The sequence below is a fragment of the Oryzias melastigma genome, linkage group LG19 (assembly GCF_002922805.2).
Source record: "Oryzias melastigma strain HK-1 linkage group LG19, ASM292280v2, whole genome shotgun sequence".
NCBI classification, from domain to species: domain Eukaryota; kingdom Metazoa; phylum Chordata; class Actinopteri; order Beloniformes; family Adrianichthyidae; genus Oryzias; species Oryzias melastigma.
This window is the reverse complement of record NC_050530.1, coordinates 5,611,083-5,617,181: the sequence shown is the minus strand read 5'-3', so window position 1 is coordinate 5,617,181 and position 6,099 is coordinate 5,611,083. Positions and strand designations below refer to the sequence as shown.

General features: G+C 48.8%; 1 long non-coding RNA gene across 1 annotated transcript; it reads left to right on the top strand.

Annotated features, from left to right (window-relative positions):
* The first annotated feature begins 5,337 nt into the window (after positions 1–5,337).
* LOC112141370 lies at positions 5,338–5,793 on the top strand. The gene is made up of 2 exons (XR_002918372.1): positions 5,338–5,393; positions 5,462–5,793. It is a non-coding gene; the product is annotated as an uncharacterized LOC112141370 (long non-coding RNA).
* The last annotated feature ends 306 nt before the right edge of the window (positions 5,794–6,099 follow it).

The window sequence follows — 6,099 nt, the reverse complement described above, 5'->3', positions numbered from 1 at the left end:
AGAGGAAGACGAGGGTCACAGCAGAACACGCTGACCTTCCTCTCTACCCCCCATGGAAACTGTAGATGTCTTCCGTCTCAGGAAATGACATTTGTGCTGGGCTGAGCAGGGAGGTGGGCGGAGCCTCTCCAGGTTGCAGCGACCTGCAGGAGTGAGTGGAACAGCAGATCACAGCTGCAGCTTTTAATGTGATTGCTGTTCCAGGACGCCGTGACATTCTGGAACAGGAAAGACGAGCAGGTCGACCCAGCGTGGAGCTGCAGCTCCTGGAGGAGAAGGAGGAGTATTTTCTCACAGTTTAGTCATCATCATCACCGTAGAGAAAGTTTCCCAAACTGAAGCAGATCTTCATCAGAGGATTCCACAGCAGCGACTCATCTCTGCAGTTTCATTTTGATAAAAACCTTCAGCACAAACAGTGAAAACAGGAGCTTCACTCCACAGTGGGACTTCACAGGTGAGAGGATGAAGATACCAAAAATGTCAGACCCCAGCGAAGGCTCAAGGTGGAGTCTCCCTGTGGAGAACGTCAGTGTGGAGAACGACTGTGTGGGGAACATCTGTGTGGAGAACGTCTGTGGAGAACGTCAGTGTGGAGAATGTCTGTGGAGAACATCTGTGTGGAGAACATCTGTGTGGAGAACGTCTGTGGAGAACATCTGTGGAGAACGTCAGTGGAGAACGTCAGTGTGGAGAACATCTGTGTGGAGAACGTCTAAAAGAACGTCTGTAGAGAACATCTGAGAAAATGTGTGTGGTGATCGTCTATGGAGCACATGTGTGTGGAGAACATCTGTGTGGAGAACGTCTGTAGAGAACATTTGTGGAGAACATCTGTGGAGAACGTCAGTGTGGAGAACGTCTGTGTGGAGAACGTCTGTGGAGAACATCTGTGTGGAGAACATCTGTGTGGAGAACGTCTGTGGAGATAATTTTGTGGAGAACGTTTGTGTGGAGAATGTTTATAAAGAACATCTGTGGAGAACGTCTGTGGAGGACATCTGTGTGAAGAACTTCTGGGGAGAACGTTTCTAGATAACATCTGTGGAGAACATCTGTGTTAAGAACGTCTCTAGAGAACGTATCTGGAGAATTTCGTGTATAGCGTTTGTGTTGAGAACATCTGTGGAAACCGTCTGTGTGTGGAGAATGTCTCTGGAGAACATCTGTGGAGAACCTCTGTGGAGAACATCCGTGTTGAGAATGTCTCTGGAGAACGTCTGTGGAGAACCTCTGTGTGGAGAACATCTGCAGAGGAAAACCTGACCAGTAATCCCTTCTCCTACTCTGCTCCTCATTGAAGTCATCCGACATTTCTTGGATTTCGGCCTGAAGGATTTAGTTTTACTGAAAGAGCTGCAGAAGCTCAGAAAGCCAGTTGGTGGCGCCAGTGAACCACAGCTGATCAGGTGTTTCTGATGCAACCACTGACTGTATAATCTGAAATAAGAAGTCTGTGGATGAAACAGTCAACATGGAGTCAGGCTTGGTTCTTCTTCCTTAAGATAGCCGAGTTTCTCTGATGTTCCTCAGATTCAGGTCTTCCTCAGGTTGAGGTCTTCATCCGGTTCAGATCCTCCTCTGGTTCAGGTCCTCCTCTGGTTCAGGTCCTCCTCTGGTTCAGGTCCTCCTCTGGCTCAAGTCCTCTTCAGGTTCAGGTCCTCCTCAGATTCAGGTCCTCCTCAGGTTCAGGTCCTCCTCTGGTTCTCCTCCTTCTTCTCTAGTTCAGGTCCTCTTCAGGTTTAGGTCCTCCACCGGTTCAGGTCCTCCTCTAGTTCAGGTCTTCCTCGGGTTCAGGTCCTCCTCTAGTTCAGGTCTTCCTCGGGTTCAGGTCCTCCTCAGGTTCAGGTCCTCTTCAGGTTCAGGTCCTCTTCAGGTTCAGGTCCTCCACCGGTACAGGTCCTCCTCAGGTTCAGGTCCTCCTCAGGTTCAGGTCCTCCTCCGGTTCAGGTCCTCCTCAGATTCAGGTCCTCCTCAGGTTCAGGTCCTCCTCAGGTTCAGGTCCTCCTTGGGTTCAGGTCCTCCTCCGGTTCTCCTCCTCATCTGCTCCTCAGCAGCTTTTCTCCTCTTCGTTCTCAGAGGAGCAGCTGTTCTTGATGATTTGCTGAGATTATTTTCTGCTCACATGACCTACAGCTGAAGACGCTCCCTGCTCTCCATCGATGAGGAACCGAGTTGAGAAAGTGTCCCTCTTGGTGGAGGTCAGAGTGGTCACGTCGCTCAGACGTGTAATCGTGTGCGGCGGCGTGAGCGAGTCAACAGGCCGGGAGCGCTCCACGCCTCGTGAGCGAGCGGCGACCATCTGCTGCTCTCTGGTCATTAGGCCGAGGGCGCCATAACCCTCATGAGTGTTTGTGTCTGGTCCTCTGAGCAGTCGGCAGACATGTGCAGCCGTCTGCGCAGACGTGGACGCTCAGACCTGAGGAGGTCACGTGTGCTGAAGCAGATCCAGAACACTGATGTTATGAAGAGGAGAGCAGAGGATCGACTGGATCCACTGGATCCACTGGATCTGTGTCCACCTGCAGGGATGGACACGCCCCCTCAGGAAGCACCTCTGGTCATGTGATACAGACGCCGGTCATGACCTTCTCTTGTGGTCATGTGACGGAACAGATTTGCTTTGACTGGAAGCCCCGCCCCCCAATGCTGTCCCATTAGCGCGGTGGCTGGAATGGCGGGGGGGGGGTTGCTGTTCACTCAACCGGACATCAACAAACACGAGCCGCCCCCCCCACCTGTCCTGCAGCAGGTGTGAAGTGATGCTGCACCGACAGAGAGAGAGGACGCTGGTCCTCACCTGTGAGTCGATGTTCAAACAGAAGGGAGAAAAACACCAAGAAGACGGATCTCTGAGGAGGGGGGCGTCTGCAGAACCGGACCTGAGTCCAGAGAATCTGAGGAGCTTCAGATCAGAGATGATTCCTGCATAATGGGGGGGGGGGTCAGAAGGGACAAAGCTCTTCTGTTCTTCTCTTTTCTCCTCCTATGTAATGTTCTTCTTCAGGACTTCAGTCCACAAGCTTCATCTGCTCTGAAGCTTTAAGCTTCTTCATTCCTGAAGCTTCAGCCGCTGTGGAGCTTCAGCCGCTCTGGAGCTTCAGTCGCTCTGGAGCTTCAGTCGCTCTGGAGCTTCAGTCGCTCTGGAGCTTCAGCCGCTCTGGAGCTTCAGCCTCTCTGGAGCTTCAGTCGCTCTGGAGCTTCAGCCGCTCTGGAGCTTCAGCCGCTCTGGAGCTTCAGCCGCTCTGGAGCTTCAGCCTCCCTGGAGCGGACTCTCTCCAGTCGTTTCGTCTTTCTCTGTTTGTCTGAACTTTCCTCCAAACATCATCGTCGTTTCATGAAACATGTTGATGTTTTTATCATCAGCTGATTTTAAGATCTGTTTTTTTTTCATTTAACATTTTTCATAAAATATTTATTACTTAAACATTTTGAAACTTTATTTTCTTCAGTTTTGACTTTGTACAGTCTATTTCCTCAAGCTAACGTTCAGCATCTGAGGTCTCAGATCTTTTGCTGCTTCGTTCTTCGTTTGTTGTCTCCGTTATCTAACAGGGAAGTCCCGCTCAGACCTGGAGGCAAACGTCGACACAACCGGAACATTTGATCCGCTGAAGCAGTGAAAGCAGAAACAACCGTCAGAGCATCACTGAGAGTTCTTCACGTCCCAGAAGGGAAACCTTCTGTCCGACCTGGAGCAGCTTCAGCGACTTCAGGTCGACCAACAGGTCACATGATTCATGATAACAAACACACAGCAGCTTTTCTGTGTTTCTCTTTAGATTTATTTTCATGATTTTACTTCAAAACTTCACATAAATATAATAAACTTTCTGGAAGTTTCTGTTCAGCTTCATTGATGGTCCTCACACATTCACCAGAGGTCAGAGGTCAGAGGTCAGAGGTCAGCTTCCGTCAGTCTCAGACGTTACATCAACGTTTCTGTGAGAGAATGTTTGAAACACGTCTGTTAAAACATGAAACCTGGTCTTTCATTTGGTACACAGACGTGTTCATGTGAACATACGTGTTTCTTAGTGACACTTTTCTGTTTGGAAGCTTTACTGCCCCGGTGAGGAGGGGGCGGAGCCTGTCAAACCAATCAAATGTCCTGCTCTGGCTGAAGGTCAGTCCTGGACCTGTGGGGGGTGCAACCTGCCAATCTGAAGGCCCTCTGCTGTCATAGCACATGGTGGTGGGGGGGTCACAGCCCCTCCAGGCTGACCGTGTGTCTGAGTGCAGCAGTCATGCTCCGTGGAACACAATACCTGCATTCAGAGGCAGATTCCAGGCGTAGCGCCGCGGACGGCGTTGGGATTCCTGCCGGCGGCCGACGAAGGCGGCGAGCTGAAAATAACCCCCCCATGAAACGACGTGTTGTTCTGTTTGTTCGGAGACGACGGGAATAAACTTCACGTCTGAGTCCTTCAGGCAGCAACAGAACAGCTGAGTCAGCGCCATCCAGCTAGACTGGGGGTGAGGTCTGCTGTTCTCTTTGTTTACCTCTATTTACCTTTGTATATAACCTTTGTTTACCTCTATTTATCTTCATATATAACCTTTGTTTACCTCTATTTACCTTTGTATATAAAACCTACGTTTACAAAACATATAACCTTTATTTACCTTTATATATTACCTTTGTTTACCTCTATTTACCTTTATATATTACCTTTGTTTACCTTTATATATAACCTTTGTTTACCTCTATTTACCTTTGTATATAACCTTTGTTTACCTTTATATATTACCTTTGTTTACCTTTATATATTACCTTTGTTTACAAAACATATAACCTTTATTTACCTTTGTATATAACCTTTGTTTACCTTTATTTATTACCTTTGTTTACCTTTATATATAACCTTTATTTACCTTTATTTATTACCTTTGTTTACCTTTTTTTATCCAGACAGCACAGATTAAGAACCAAACGGACTCCAGTAAACTCGCCGGCCATCCCTCAGGGATCAGGTTAGGAATCTAACGTAGAGATTCCAACACTAGAACAGAACTGGTTCCTTCTACATCAGCCTTAGGTCAGCAGAGAACTGGGTTAGAGCCGGTTCCAGAACCAGACCAACACGAATGTAGAGAAAGATCTGCAGCTGGAAGTGGATCTGAAGACTTTCAGGAATTCTGCTGACAGACGGCGGCGTTCCTCAGCAGCATCCCGACATCCCAGAATGACTCCTGAAAATGATGACTGTTTTCCTGGCAGCCTCAGAGGATGTTTCCGTGAAAATAATCAGAGGTTTCTGTTTGTTGTTTGCAGACTCTGATGTTTCCAAAAACCTACAAAGTTAGTTGGACTTCCAGAAGTTCTGCTTTCTTTGGAGCGACTTCACATTCTTAGAGGAGGACAAACGTGGGTCTCGGATTTCTGCCTGAAAGTGAGTGTCTGGTTCTGGAAACACAGAGCTTTGGTTCTGTTTGACTGACGTGTCCTGAAACTTATCAGACCTGGAGGGACAAGCGGGAACTCTACCAGACTGCCAGCTGGAGTTTTCTGGAGCAGTCTGGATCAACTGGGCGTGTCTCCACAGCCATGGAGGCTTCAGGAATGGGAGAAAGGAGAAAGACCCGGTTCTGGTTGATGCTGCGTCTCCTGTCTGATCGAGGATACGGCTCTGGTTTTCTGGATCCTGTCCAGAAACCTCCGGCTAGACGGTTGTCATGGCAACATCCATACATTCTGATGGTGGAGTCTGAGAAAGCATTACCGGACGCTCACGTTCTGTTTTCACAAACTGCAAAAGCTTTCAGTAAACAACCAAGATGGCGGCGCGGTCACATGCTGTGGTCACACGGCGGCTCCTCAGGGTCCTAAAGACAGTTTTTTTCCTCAATCCTGTTCATCCTCGAACATTGAGAACGTACCGAAAACTTCCAACCAAACTCCTGGCAACAACGGCAGACAGACAGTAACACCAAACTCAGAAACCAAACTCAGAAACCAAACTCAAACACAAACTCAAACTCAAACACAAACACAAACACAAACTCAAACTCGGGGGTGCGGGGAACCTCGGCCTGGTGGTCTAGTCTCTTGGGTGCCGGTCTCCTGGGCCTGGCGGTCTCCTCCCCATGCCGGGAGTG